Source organism: Protopterus annectens, chromosome 2.part1 (genome assembly GCF_019279795.1).
Source record: "Protopterus annectens isolate FY-2018-M chromosome 2.part1, PAN1.0, whole genome shotgun sequence".
Lineage (NCBI taxonomy): Eukaryota > Metazoa > Chordata > Ceratodontiformes > Protopteridae > Protopterus > Protopterus annectens.
Window position 1 is genome coordinate 1,593,882,049 of NC_056729.1, and position 16,553 is coordinate 1,593,898,601.

The following is a 16,553-nucleotide window of genomic DNA, read 5'->3' on the forward strand; positions in this document are numbered from 1 at the left end:
ACATTCCAAGGATATAGGCAACCTGCATCACACAGGTTAGGTGGGAACATTACCACCCTATCCACCCCAATCATACATGAAGATATACACATCAGCCACACTCCTCCCCTCAGCAATGGTGAGCATGTACATATTGCCTACTGATGGCAACAACAGCGTATCTCCATGGGGCATAGTAACATCAGTGTCTGCCTCCTACATGAACTCAGGCATGTGCTCAGAGCTCCATCACACACCACAGTCAAACACAGACCTGCCACCGTACACACACCATCCACATGGAAGATGACCACTGTCAACCCTCTACAGAGAAATGAATGGAAGACAGAGGATTATGCAATCAAGTGTCCAACATTGAGGGGAAGAAGATAGCTCAGGGACAGGTGCATAATGCAAGCTGCTATAGCCATCATAGCTTGGAGGTTTCTGGTGTAGTCTGGATTATTTTCAAGTAATCTTTTATTTATTTAAATTTGTTGACCGAGAGTGTCTGACTGGACGTGGGTCCATTTTCAGTGGAGGCCCGGGGAGAAAAGCTCCACAGTAAAATAAACAGACAGTAGTTACATTGAATTACATAGTGATTAACAATTTAACATAGAAATTACTTACAACATATTTACAGATGAAGAACATAGTACATCAGTCGACAACTAGAATCTTTATCTGTGAAGTACATAACAGGCATTAACAAATGTAACAATGAGAAGTTCCTGCTGTATAATAAGTACTAGGCTTATGAGCATCTGAGCTTGCTATCATCAAGGTAGTTAGTGGAGGTGAAAGAAAGGTAGTGGTTGGATGGGGTGGATGATATTAGAGTGGGAGTTGCAAGGGCATAGCCAGCATGTTTTTAGGTGCGCTTTTAATAAAGTTTTGAAGTTGGTGCATGATGGTACAGAGGTAATTGTGGGTGGGAGTGAGTTCCATAATTTGGCTATGGTACAAAAGAATAATGCTTCACCAGCAGAGTTATTGGCTTTAGTGATCTGCAAGTGATTTTTGTTGCTGGATCTTAGTGGTCTGGTGGTGCGATAGGGTTGGAGTAGATTCTGGAGGGATGGGACATTTAGTGGATGGTTTACTAGTTTGTGGGCAAGTGAGAGTTGATACCACTGAAGGAGGTGAGGGAGTTCAAGCCAGCCCAGTTCAGCAAGTGAGAGACAGTGGTGACTATGGTAGGATGCCCCTGTGGCGAATTTTGCGATTTTGTTGTAGCAGGTCTCTAGCTTGTTTAGATCACATTGCTTTAGGTTGGTATATATTGGAGAGGCATAAAGTAGGGTGGAGATAAGGTGGAATTTGCTATTGAAATCTTTGCTGCTTTGGTGAGAAATTGTTTATTTCTGTATAATGCTCCTAGTTTTTGTGGACTTTTTATGGTCATGGATATGTGAATGTCAAATTTTAGTTTATTGTCTATTTCCACTCCTAGCAATTTGGTGTGTTCAGTTGGGTATATAGTGGTGTTGTCTTTTGCTGTGATGTTAAAGTGAGAGTTGTTTTGAGTATGTTTGGTGGGTTGGAAGATGAGTAGTTTAGTTTTGTTTGGGTTGAGTATTAATTGGGCATCGGATAACCATGTTTCAACAGAGGAAAAGGCTTCCTGTGTGACTTTTCGCAGTTTGGGTAGGGACTGGGCTGAGCAGATGATGGTAGAGTCATCTGCGTATTGGATGAGTGTGCCATGTTTGGTGGCAGAGGCTAGATTATTGGTGTAAACAGAGAAAAGTAGGGGTCCAAGGATGGATCCTTGGGGAACCCCTATGGAGACAGGTAGTTGGAGAGATATGTCATTCTGCCATACAACGGATTGTTGGTGGTCAGACAGGTAACTCTGAAACCAGTTGGTGACGGATTGTGAGAAGGATAGGTTATTGAGGACAGAGATAAGTTGTTTGTGTGGGACCATGTCAAATGCTTTTGATAGGACTAGGAAAGTAGCAGAGGAGAGATAGCCATTGTTTTTATGCTGAAGGATAGTGTTTGTAAAGGAGAGTAAGGCAGTGGTGGTGCTATGGTTTGGTCGGAAACCATGCTGAGTACTGGAAAGGAGGTTGTTAGTAAGGAGATAGTGTGAGACCTGAGAGTGTATGCATCTCTCTAGTATTTTGGAGAGTGGAGAGAGAATAGCTATGGGGCGGCAATTGGTTAGTTCTGCAGAGGGTCTGCCTTTGTGGAGGGGAATTATATGTGAGACTTTCCACAATGTAGGAACGTAAGTTTCTGACAGAGATTGGTTAATCAAGATGGATACTGGGTAGGCCAGAGCATCAGCTGCGATTTGTAGGTATTCACTTGGGAGGTTGTCTGCTGCTAATTTGGTGGGTTTAAGTTTAGTTAAGAGTTTTTTTATGTTGTAGGTAGGTACAGGCGAAAAAGAGAAGCCAGTGGGGAGATTACTAGTTGAAGGTGTGGGTTGGAGGGGAGGAGGGTTGTGTTGTTTAGCTAGTGATAGTATGGTTCGGGTGAAGTGTGTGTTGAAGGAGGTAGCAATATTTTCTGAGGAGTGAGGGATGTTAGGGGGAGGGGTACTGACTTTACCTGTGTGGAGGATGGAGTTTATGGAGGACCAGAATTGTTTGGGGCTATGTTGTGAGGAGTCTAGGGCAGACTGGTAGTACTGGAATTTTTCCCATTTTATTAGCTTTTTGACTCTCTCTATTGCGTAGTTCTAGGAATTTCTGTCTAGCTGCGGGGGTTTTGGTTTTGCGCCAGTGCTCCCAGGCTTTATCCCTGTTTTTCATTTCTGACTTAATGGTTTTCTGTAGCCATGGGGAGGGTTGTGCTTTGGTTCTGGAAAATCTTATGGGGGCATGGTAATTAAGGATGTTCAGGAAGGTAGTATTAAAAGATTCAACTGCGTCATCTAGACTGAGGTACTTTAGAGCATGCCAGTTACATTCTTTGAGGGATGAGATGAATGTGAGTGGGTTAAAGTTTATTTTTTACGTATTTGACGATAGATGACAGGTTTAGCTTGGTACAGGTATTTTTTGAGTAGGAATGTTGGGGAGTGATCACTGAGGCTATCTGATAAGCAGCCTGTTATATATGACTGGGGGTTCTTACTGACTAGTATCCAATCCAGGGTAGAGTGCTTGCTGGAGTTTTTATTTATCCTTGTTGGTGACTGGACTAGTTGGGTGAAGCCATGAAGGTGTACATGATGGGTTGGATTGTTGCCAAAACAGGATTGCCAGTCAATATTGAAATCACCTAAGATGATAGTTTCTTGGGGGAGATGGTGGGTAGACCAGCTGAGGAGGTTTTCTAGTGAAGGGATGTTTTGGCCAGGTGGGAAGTAGCATCCAATTATGTTGATGGTTTTGTTTCGGTTAATTTTGAGGTTGGTATATATTATTTCTTCATTGCCTATTTGTGGAGCTGATGGTTTTAAGATCTGGATGTTTAGATGTTGTTTAAATATTATAGCTACACCACCTCCTTTTTTGTTTAGCCGGTCTACTCTTAGTATGCCGTAACCTGTAGGGAGTATTTGCTCACTGGTAATGTGAGGTTTTAGCCAGGTTTCTGTCAGGATGACTATATCTGGGGAGTATAAGTCTATGGTGGCATGGAGTTCATGGACTTTGTTGGATATACTTCTAATATTTAGACTTAGTAGAAGGAAGTCACTTGGCTTTCTATTGGCTGTAATATGGGAGAAGTTGTGATTTCTAGTCTGATTATGAGGATTGGGGTTGGAGATGGTAGGGCTAGGGTTGGGGTGGATGTCTCCACTTAGGGCTAGTTTTGATATGCATGAGATTATTAGCTTTCTCAGTTTTTGAATGTGTTTGTTTATAAGGGAAATTTTATGATTGTTCTCTGTGGGTAATAGGTATGGTGGGAGGGTTACTATGTTAAGTTGTAGGGATGCTTTACATTTGAGAGCAGAAGATGTGCGGGAGAGGACTTGCCCTGTGGAACACTGTGGTCCACAGGGTAAATAATGCCGGCCTCCACAGCAGAACCTATGTGCATGTGCAGCATTGGGCCACCAACCTCAATCTTCCCGGTTGATGTGCATTTTGATAACTGTATGAGGTCCTGTGACCTTTTCTTGTTTATGTCTTCCAGGTAACATGCAGAGTGCTCACCTACCAGCATTCCCTTTTGGAGAAACAGACATCATCACCCAATATGTGATTGGACATTATGCCCTGTCATGTGGATGGAGAGCAGAAGATGTGCGGGAGAGGACTGCCCTGTGGAACACTGTGGTCCACAGGGTAAATAATGCCGGCCTCCACAGCAGAACCTATGTGGATGTGCAGCATCGGGCCACCAACCTCAAATTCCATACCCGTCAATGGGCTGCTGCTGTAGTGAGGGACTGAGTAGCCACAGGTGGGGGTCCAAGCCATCCACCCCTACTGACATTCACCGAATAGCTCCTCACCACACTTGGCCAACAAGCCAAATGCACAAGGCATGACACTGAGGAAGCATTGTGGAGGTGGGTTGCACACACACACTGGATGAGGGGTGTGTAGGTAAGGGCCCAGGGAGATCAGTATACTAATGTATCAGACATACATGCATCTGTACTGTATTTACATGCATGTGCCAGGTCCGATTGCAGTTGTGAATGGGGTTTTCTAATGCACAGAGGTGCACATCTATGGTGAGGACAGGACATTGTGTATTAATACGGTTAGTACTGTAGATGTGCAGACATGCTGCATCCATCCTATACCAAGGCCACATGTGCATCTGCTGACAATAACATCCTCTCACAACTACCTAGGACCCTCTGGTCTGCATATGGGACAGCAGCCTGAAGCTGGGGAGTATTACATTGCTCTGTTGTTGCCTGGCAATACCCCAGGCATGTGAAGCACATGCAATTTACTATGCACACAGCCATCAGGAATAGCTATATTGCTTTATGTAATAGCTATATTGCTTGTTGTGCATGTTCACTTGCGCTGAGGTTAACTGTATTGCATCACAGTCATTATCACTGGGGTATATCAGACATGAATTCAACATTACTGTGGCATACCTCACAACTTGTCAGTGCCAAGACGTCTGGACAGAGGTCAGCAAATTGTGCTGGACAAACGGCCTAATGTAAAGTCAGGAGTGACACATTGCTGGTATACAGTGGATTTAAATTGTGTACACACCCATCTTAAGATGCAAGGTGTTCCTGTTACAGACTAATTAGGAGCACAATATGATAATCCACACCTCTTCAGCCTTTAATGTGACCCATAACAGGTACAGTTCACTTGTAAAACCAAACATCTGTACTCATGTATTGCACATCCAATGTAGGCCACCTGTGAGGGTGGCAGGCATCCTATCAGCATGATATTTCAGTCAGGTATGCTGCCATATGTGTCAGTACACTCACTGTGGCCTATTTGGTTACATTATCACATACATGGGCATTGTTAATGCACACAGACCACTCCAGACCACGTATAGGTTTCAAACATATGGATATTAGAGACACATCTGTACAGAGGACTGTACAATGGTTTAACCTGCTGCATGTGAGACAGATGCTGTCACCACACTATATAAAGTAATGATAGCGGGAGGTGGTCACCAACCGTGTATGGTGTACACATAAAAATGGTATAAGCCACACATATATCCACTGTATACCAGCCATACCGGCAACCCTACTCTAACACTTAAACATCCCTCCTTAAAAGATGGCAACATTCACCCTAATCCAGGTCCAAACAACAGCAGCTTAAGCAATACCACCTACCTCAACTCAACACCCCTTATTAACCTCTCCAGACCTCCAAATTCTTTCCTTATAGGACATCTTAATGTACAAAGTATTAATAACAAAATAACCCACGTCCATGCCCTGCTAGATATTTACTCATTCGACATCCTCTGCCTCACAGAAACTTGGTTAAAACCTCATACTAGAGACAATGTAATCATTCCCCCAGGATATAATATATTAAGACAAGACTGTAATAAAAGAAAAAGTGGGGGAGTAGCAATCTTATATAAAGATGGACTAAGCATCACCTCTTTACCTTATAAACCACCATATGATACTAATGCCGAAATCCTTATCTCCAAATTTCAAATCAACTCTATCAAATCAATGTATATCATCTGCATCTACCTTCCTCCAGGCAACAATAGTAATACTATTGAGGATATCCTTAGCTGGATTTCCTCTACTTATCCACAAGAAACTATTATATTAGGTGACTTCAACACCGACTGGAAAACTGCAAATACTGAAAACCCCACTACTCATATAAATCTTCATGGCTTTAGTCAAACAATTACTTCTACTACCAGAATCAACAAACCAAATAAAAAAGAAACAACCTTAGATTGGATTCTAATGAGCAATCTTAAATTAACTTACACAACTGGAACTCTGCCTGATGACATAAGCGACCACTGTTTGGCCTACATTATAAGGAAGAAAAATGATTTTTCTAACCCCCCCCCACATATAGGATATCACGGAGCAACAAATACTTCAGCCAAGTACTATTTCAAAATGAACTAAGTGCCTGCGATTGGAAGGATTTAAAAATCCTGCCACTTGATAAGGCTGCTAAATACTTCAACTCCAAATTCTTAAGTATCCTTGACAGGCATGCTCCAAAATGCTCCATCAGAATGAAAACCAAACCAGCCCCATGCCTCACTAAGGAAACTAGACAAAAAATGTTACTCAGAAACAAACTATGGGCTAAGTGAAGAGCTTCCAAAACTCTCTCTGACCAACAAAACTTTAGGCAGCTTAGAAATATTACAAAAAAGGCCATACTTGCTGATAAAAAGAACTACTACTGTAACTTACAGGACATTCACCATAATAACTCACGGAAATTCTGGTCAGGAATCAATCGTCTCTTACTCCCAGGCCACTCTCGTACCCCTACCCCACTAGGATCTGATCATAATTCCTTCATCCAAATTACAAATACCTTCAATACTTTCTTCACTGAGACCATACAGTCATTTGGCAGTCAACTAACCCCTGATAACTCAAAACCTCATACTATCAGTCCTGGCCCTCTTCCAACATTTAAATTACAACCCATCCCTGCAGCTCTCATCCTCAAATTCATCCAAAAGCTTAAGCCTTGTACTCCTTCTGCCGACCAGTTACCATCTGAATACCTACAAAAAGCAGCCAAAGCTATTGCATACCCAATATCCATCCTTATTAATAGAACTATTACAGAGGGATATATCCCAGAAATCTGGAAAATCTCTCATATCATACCTCTACATAAAGGTGGCAGCTCAAAAGATTACTCTAACTATCGGCCTATAGCCCTTTTATCCCCCCTAGCTAAAATTATGGAGAAGTGTATTCACTATCAGCTTCTAGACCACTTAACCCAACATAACATTCTCACCAATTGTCAACATGGCTTTAGGCAATTTCATAGCACCACTACCGCCCTCTTATCCTTCACAGATACCATTAATAAAAATAGTAACGATAATATCCTCTCATCTGCACTCTTTGTCGATCTCTCAAAAGCTTTTGATATGGTTAACCATACCCTTTTAATTAACAGTCTAGAGTCCCTTTCCCTCAATACTCTCACTGTCCAATGCTTCAAGTCCTACCTTAGCAATAGACAACAAGCAGTTCTCTGGGAGCAGAACATTTCATCCCTCCTACCAGTCACCCTTGGAGTCCGTCAGGGCTCCATTCTAGGACCCCTCCTTTTTTCATTATTCATTAATGACCTGCATTTAGCAATTCCTCAAGGTACCTGCATACAATATGCAGATGATTCAACAATCATATGCTCAGCTAACTCCCCCTCAAATCTACTCTCTCTGACTCAGAAGGTTTTTAATACGATTGAGACCTGGTTCTTAAAGCATTGCCTCCTTCTTAATGCTAAGAAAACAAAACTCCTACTCTTTACTCCTACCAGTAAGTCTTCCCCAATAGACTTCTCAATCAGTTCTACCAGCGGTACCCTCATATCACCAGACTCCACCACCAAACTACTAGGAATAACTATTGATAACAACCTTAACTTTGACAACCATATTGATAACACCATAAAATCTCTTAACAGAAAACTGGGCTCCTTATATAAAATCAAACCCTTCCTAACACAATCAGCTAGAACCAAAATTGCTCACTCACACTTAATCTCAACACTTCTTTACCCCTCACCCATTTACTCTAATCTAAAAAAAACTAACCTTAGCAAACTAACTTACTCCTACAATAGTATTGCCCGTTTTGCTACTGGTGATCCCTTTAGAACCCATCACTGTCTGACCCTAATGCAACTAGGCTGGCTAGAATTGCATAATATCCTGGCATATACTCAACTTACCATTGCACACAAACTATTTTACCAGTCTAACAATACTTCTATACTCTCTGACCTCATCATCCCCTACAAAAACCTTGACTCACTACGCTCCTCCAGCAAACTTCAAGCAACCACAACAAAGTCCAACAACAAAGCAGGTGATTCCTTGTTCTCGAATACTGTAGGTAAACTATGGAACCAACTACCTATAGAACTTACCTTACTTCCCTCTCTCCCTCTTTTTAAACAAAATCTCAGAAAACATCTGAAAATCCATTGGTTTTGCCCCTGCAGCAATCCTGATTAATCCTTTTCTGCTATACTTCTCACCACTCTCTTTCTTTTCTTCCTTAAACCCTGTGCCTCTCCCTGTAAGGACAGAGCTGAAAATGTTTTTCCCTATACTATCTATGGTACTATCTATTGAATAACTTATGGATTTTGTCAAACTTTATATGACACTGTTTAACAAGTATATCTTGTATCCTTCATATTGTGTATTTTTAGTCTTGTATGTACTGTTAGTGCTTATAGTGGAAGTTTTCTCCTCGGGCCTCTACTGAAAATGGACATTAATCCAGCTAGACTAGCCCGGTTAACAAATGTAAAATAAATAAATAAAATAATAATAAATGATATGATCCTTGCACTCACACAAACTGTTGCCAGCATTAGGATTATAACTCCTGCCTATCTAGGTATTCCTAATACAGTGCTACTCAGTTGCGCCACAGAGTTTCTACATTTCCACCTCTTCCAAAGGTACTTCTAAGGTAGATGACATCAACAGGTCTATTAAATTGGAGTGAAGGGAAGTGTAAAGGGAAGTACACACATCAAAAATGGTACAAGCCAGATAGTACATGATTCACACACACATGCCAGTTTTATGATAAGCACTCCTGCCTATCTAGGTATTTCTACTATAGTGCTGCACATATATCAGACACACAACAGAGCTTATACATTCCTCCCTCTTCCAAAGGTACTTCTAAGGTGGATGACATCAACAGGTATACTAAATTGGAGTGAAGGGAAGTGTAAAGGGTAGTACACAGGTCAAAAATAGAATGAGCCAGGCAGTAAATGATTTGCACACTTGAAAATATTGATATTAGAACTCCAACCTATCTAGGCATTCCTACTATAGTGCTATGCAGTTATGAGACGTGCCACAGAGATTTTACATTTCTAACTTAACCAAAGGTACTTCTGAGGTGGATGACATCACCAGGTCAACTACATTGGAGTAAATGGAGTTGTAAAGGGTAGTACAGGTCAAAAATCAGCTAATTGAAGGAAGGCCACTGAGCAAACTCAGATCTATAATATATAACATTAAGTATCCTACTTTTTTTGCTTTTTTTTAGTTATTTATAGCACTTTGTCTTCTGCATACTTTTCTAGCTAGTTTCTCTTGTGCGAGGTATTAACTGGAAATTGTCCACTTTTATTAAAGATCTGTTTGGGATGTTTGATTCTGATAACTTGTTTGCAGATAAAAGCTTTCTCTAGAGGTGCCTGTATCTGTTTAAAACTTTCATTTAAAGGCTCACTGTTGCTTTTCTGCTGTGAGAAACATTTCTGTACTTTGTTCTACCTAAGTAGTGTGGATATGTGTAGCATTGTCTATATTCAGGCTTGTGTTTGGGCCTAGTGTTTGTGGAAGCTGTCTGTCTGAGCACATGTTCAAGGACATCTTGGTTTATCCAAAGCCATTAGGCATTTCAGCGAGAGAGGATTGTTTAAGGTCATTGGCTGACTGGGTCACCTGGACTACAGCTTAGAGTAAGCACCTCATTGGTTATTTTGAGCTTTTGTTTAAAATTGTCTCAGGTTTCAACTTTCTGTTACCTAAGAAGTTAAATTTGTGAGTATTTCTGCCATTTCACACTGAGCTAACCAAAGGAAGGACACTGAGCAAACTCGGATCTGTAATATATAACCCTGTTTTTTTTTGCTTATTTTTTTGAGTTATTTATAGCGCTTTGTCTGCTGCATACCTTTCTAGCTAGTTTCACTGTGTGTGATGCATTAACTAGATCTTGCCAAGGCTTTTGACACCATCCCCCACTCTGTAATTATAGATAAACTCACTAAACTAGGCATAGCTCCCTGTGTCACAAGATGGGTTGCCAACTGGCTCACTGACAGAACCCACACTGTGAAAGTAGCAGACTCCAACTCCGACTTCAGACTAGTGACAGGTGGAGTACAGCAGGTTTCAGTCCTGGGTACTCTCCTATTTGGTATCTACTTCTCTGAGGTACAGGCTAACACAGAAGTTCTTTGGCTAATGAAGATCGCAGATGACTGAAAACTAGGAGTCATAATCAAAACTCCAAAAGATGTGGACATCCTACAAAAGCACCTCGCTGAGACAGATGCCTGGTGTCAAAGCCATGGCCTCAACCTCAATGCCAAAATGTTCATTGTCATCCCTTTTGGTAAAAACTCATGAACTACCACATAGGCGGTAGTCTACTTAACACCGAAAGTGTGATAACAGACCTTGGTACACAGGTGGACAGTAGTCTCTCCTTTGATAATCACATTGCCACAGTAGTCAGGAAATCCTTCTATGTGGCACACCTCATCACAAAAGGTTTCTTATCCAGGAAAAAAGAGGTCATTGTTCCCCTCTACTCATCACTCATTAGACCCATTATAGAGTACAATGCCCATTTTGGTATGTACCTCACAAGACATCTACACCAACTGGAAAGGCCGCAGAAGTACCTCACAAAGAGGATTACCAGCCTCAAACAGATGCCCTACACAGCCCGTCTAAAAAAAACTGCAGATTTACTCCATCGCATATCGCCAGTTCAGAGGCGATCTCTGCCTAACACACAAAGCTATGTCAAACCCAGAGCTTTTGGACATGCTCCACTTAACTCATTACATCTGAGTGACGCCTCCAGGTGCATGTGCAGTTACCCCCTACTGCTCCATTAGGCGTGAAATATTGCTTGTTCATATTTGCATTAATAATTCCAAACCCATGCCCTGTACAAGGTATCAGAATATTTTATCTTGAAGCATACATGATGGCAAACACAATTGTAATGATATTTGACCTATGTCAATGAGTATTTGTTAGAATTGTAAAGTGATAACTTTATTTTTTAAAGGCTCAAGCCACGCCCATTAGGAGTTAAAGGTGCACAATCAAAAGAGCTGTACTGGAGGGAATCCCAATCCCTCTGAGCTACATGCTCTAGGGACCTAAACCTTGTCACCACAATAAACAGAACATGCCGGAGGGATAGATTCCTGTCCCAGAGACTTCCCATACTCTGGAACAAACTACCTATCTATATCAAACAAAGCTCCTCATTAGCACTCTTCAAGAAAAATCTTGATGATTGGATGGGAGATAGGAAATTCACCCCGGGGATCACTTCTGTGGTTCTGCTCGACAGTGGCACAGGAAAATAATTTTCTTGGGTGGTGAAAGCCAGGGTACCTTTTGGCTAGACTTATATAGGCCCTAGGGCCAATAGCCTAGTACCTACCTATGAACCTATGTGCCAGATGATGCATGATTCACACACACATACACACACACACCTGCCAGTATTGGGATTAGGACTCCTGACTATCTAGGAATGTCTATTATATTGTTATGAAATTATCACACATGGTACAGAGCTTACTGAAGTTTCACATGATCAAAGCTGCTGATAACTGCACAGTTGTGATAAAGTATTACAGGTGGCAGACAGTCTGCCTTCTGTTCCACCCGTACATCATGCTAGTTCTTTCTGTCTTGCACTTCAGCTAGCATTATGACTTGGCACCTCACCAGGTTATTGTATCCTCAAGTGTGGCACACTTGTGAACCTTCAGCAGTACTCATTCATCGCAGAATGGTAGTTATCTGTGCATTCACCCATTAACCTGGTGCACATGTCCATTCTGGGGCACTGTTGCAACTGCTGCATATACATAGATACATAGACAACCCTCTCCTCTAGACCTGTGAGAGTTGCCCATATATCACTCAATGTGGACATCTGCACTCTCCAGCAAAGAATGGACTAGCAGGTCAAGAAGATAAGATCAACACCTGCACCACACCATGTGGAACACGTAGCTCACCATGACACCCACTTTGACAGCCATGGCATAAAGTGAAAAGCTGCGCATGCACCTTCCCAGAGGCAATCAATGGACATCTACCCAAGCAGCACAGACCAGCAAGGCAGACACCCACGCAGACAATGTGACATGGCTCATGTCAAGGGACACATATTTAACCTACACAGTGTGCCCCCAACCTAAGCCCCTAAGGCTAACCACTTTGCACAATACAGTGATCGTGGGTATCTCAATACTGAGGCACACAAATCCCATTCACTAGGTTGAGTATGGAGCAGGTAACAGCCAAATATCAATCACATGCCAGCATCTAACACATGACACAGCCAGTCATGTCACTCCACAACAACTGCGAGTATCACTCCATATCCATATGGGTGTGAATGACTTGGGGCACCCCTCCCTGGAATACATGACAGGAAACATGGTTAAACTTTCTGATTATGCTGTCCAGGCAGGTGTGACAGTAGCCCTGAAAAGTATACCACTGTCACCCAGAATGATGCTGTGGTACTATCAAGGGATGGTTGACTGTAACATTGGCTTACATGTTGTGTGTCATTCTCAGGGGATCTAGGACCTCTCTGCTTGGGATGGCATGATTGACAGAACACAATGACTTGTCACAGATGTCCTACATCAGTCACTGCTGGGTTGCAGGTACTGGTTACATGTCTTGCCACCCCTATCGTGCCTTATTAGTCAGTGTTCCTAATGTTATTACCACCATAACAGCTGCACATGTATGCAATCTGAGGATCATGCTGCTCAACAGTGGACACCTAACTGACAGGATGTAGTCAATCATAGCATTTGTTGGAGTGGAGGACACATGTCTGCTGTAATGGAGAGGTGGTTCACAGCAGCAGACAGCAGACCTGCAGTATCAGGCTATGATGCATTCCACAGCTGTCAGCCCCCAAACATGGACCACACCACACCTCCACAAGTGGTGTTGTCTCCATATTCATTATGGATAGGAACACCTTCAGACTAGTATCCCATCATAATGCACTGGAGATACTTCCAGTACAACTGCCTTCGGATAATGGCACAATGCAGACCATAGCCTGCTATGGGTCCACATCTATGTCCCTGCACTGTCAATGCACATTCCTTAACATCCTGACATATCTGATGATCCAATGCAACACTGACATAGTATGATTCTTCAACTACCACTCCATCACCTGGGGAATGTAGCCAATCACCAGTACAGAGGCCCAGCACTTCTGGGATTCATCATTTCCATTGCTCTAGACCAGCTCATACTGACCCCTGGTAGAGGATGCAACAACTTTGACCTGTGTTGAACGCTTAAATATGGGGCCGTTGCTTATCCCCAGATGTCAATCCCTGCATTGTGAGATTCACACATGCTGTAATCAACATGGAACCCAACATGTCAGCCACACACCCCACACAGATAACCACCTGGCAAAAGCTCTCCAAAGCTGACTTTGCAGCAATGAAAATAGGGGTGGATGTCTTCACTGCACCCATTGCAATGGGATGTAGCTGCATGACTGTGGAATCATACACATGGGCAATGTACAAACAGGTTCATGAATGCATTGTACTAGTCAGAGCCAACTGAACCCAGACACTGTCCTGCAAACACTGGGATACAATCTGATGGTCCTATGTCAGTACTAAGAAGTACATCAGAAGGAGGACACTGTTGCAGGGAATGGTGGTGTCCCATGATTGTTGAACTCCCTTATTAGCCTCAAACATACCATTGGATCCCGCATGGAGTCCCTGACAGGCATCTATGGCAACAATGATGCAGCAGACACTGATGACAGTACTGTGAGTTACTGCACAAAGCTAATACCTGAGACAACAGATATTGGCCACAGTCTTGGCAACACATTCAGTGCCAGCTTTACCCCTCTGTCTTCACCCACAAGTGAAGTGCTGAGAGAATGCGTTCTCACATGCTGTATCCCATTTCCATTCTATGCATCTGTGTGTCACTAGGATGTGGGCCTGCAGCAAGGCCACAGGCTATTGCAGTGTGGTGACACATCAACCATGTCATAGGCAGTGTACAATTTGTGCATGGTAATTACCAGTTTGTTACACAGTGATTGCATATGCCTCACAGATTATAGGGATGAGGGTTGTGCATAGGTACATGTTGATGTACAACATCTGTTTTAGAATGTAGAATGGTACATGTTCTGGTTTGGACACACCAACACACTGAGATTACTATTCATACACACGCACACACACACACACACACACACACACACACACACACACACACACACACACACACACACACACACACACACACTTGCCAGTACTGTGATCCATAGGTTTATTGCTTCATAGGTATGTAGTAGGTGAATGGGCCTGGGGATCTACAAGCCTAGCCCAAAAGAATAGCTTGGCATCAGGCTACATGACAATAGTCCTCAGTGTGGCTCAGGAGTATAGTCACTGGAGTAGTCCCCAGGGGTGGGTATTGCATTCCCCATCCACTCATCCAGGTTTCTGTTGTGGGTGGCCAGTGATGTGCACTGCTTTGCATGTATGGGATCTATTTTCCATAAAATGGACAATATCTGGGTAGAGCACATGTTCCACATGCATGTTATTTGATGTGTGGAAGTGTACTTGTGGTCCCTGGGCCATGTTGTGTAGACAGACTGGTATCTTCTGATGTAGCATTCCTGACCTCATGTGGTGGGACCTGGCTATGTAACTGAGGTAGTGATTACACCTACTTTGACAATATGATATGAGTATTCAGTGGAGTTAATGGCATCTGTCCATACAGGGAATATGTATAAGGCATGGTATTCCCTTTGTGGGGTATGTTTGCAGACTCCACAGTTGTTGTAGGTGTCCAGTGGGGAACATGGCAAAAGGGCCACTGTACACATTGATTGGGCTCCTGGGGGGATAGAACAGAGTGTCATGTCCTTTTACTTGCTGGATAATACACAGTCAGGAGATGTAACACATCAAAGTACTTTCTGATGTCAGTAGCACTGATGTGGTCAACAGGCATGTAGTCCACTGCAATCACACCATGGATACTATCTGTGAGGCAATATGCAGGAGGACTACGAATATAGTGGTTGTTGTCAAGCCAAGTGTGTTTGTGCATGATACATGGGTAGAGAGTGGTCTCTGATGAATAGAAGGGTTGCCTATATTGTTCACTAATCCATACTGTCACATTTAGGGCTGTGGATTGTCTACACCAACCTCTATGGTGTTTGACAACTGTTGGCCTTGTAATGTGGACATTGTGACATATACTAGGCCCTCCACATAATAATTTAGCAAAACCCAACCCCCAATAGACCCTGCTATTACACAATCACATGAAGCCCCACACAGGATACCAATGACAGACACAAACTTGCCAGTACTGGGTTTCAAACCCCTACCTACCTATGTATTGCTACTACAGTGCACCGCATTAATCACACATGCCACGAGCTTATAGGATGGGTGTTGTCCCAAGATACTTCTAAGATGAGGAACATCACAAGCCCTTGTAAATATTGGCATTGGGTGATGTAGTGGGTGAGAGATTCCAAAAATATTTTACCCTACACACACATTTAGATTTGACAGGGGTGAGGTTCAAATCTCTCTCTAACTATCTTTTTGGACCATTATGGTTACGCATTTACCACATGCACCACTGACCTTACATGGTTTAGGGTTGCCAACAGGTACTTCTAAGGTGGATGATATATGCAGGACTGCTACAATCAGGCACTGAGATATGTACTGAGTGTAAATTAGGCCAAAATCTTTGGGGTGCAGACATACATAGATACATACACAAACACTTGCCACAGATGAGATACAAACCCATACTTATGCAGTTATTGCTACTAAAGTGTACCACATTTATCGCATGCAGCACAGAGCTTATAGGATGGATGTTGTCCCAAGGTACTTCTAAGGTGAGGAACATCACCAGCCCTTGTAAATACTTGCACTGCGTGATGTAGTGTGTGAGAGATTCCAAAAAAATATTTTACCCTGCACACATTTACATTTGCGAGGGGTGAGGTTCAAACCTCTACCTATTTTTTTCGGACCTTATGTTACACATTTACCACATGCACCAGTGACCTTACATGGTTTAGGGTTGCCAACAGGTACTTCTAAGGTGGATGA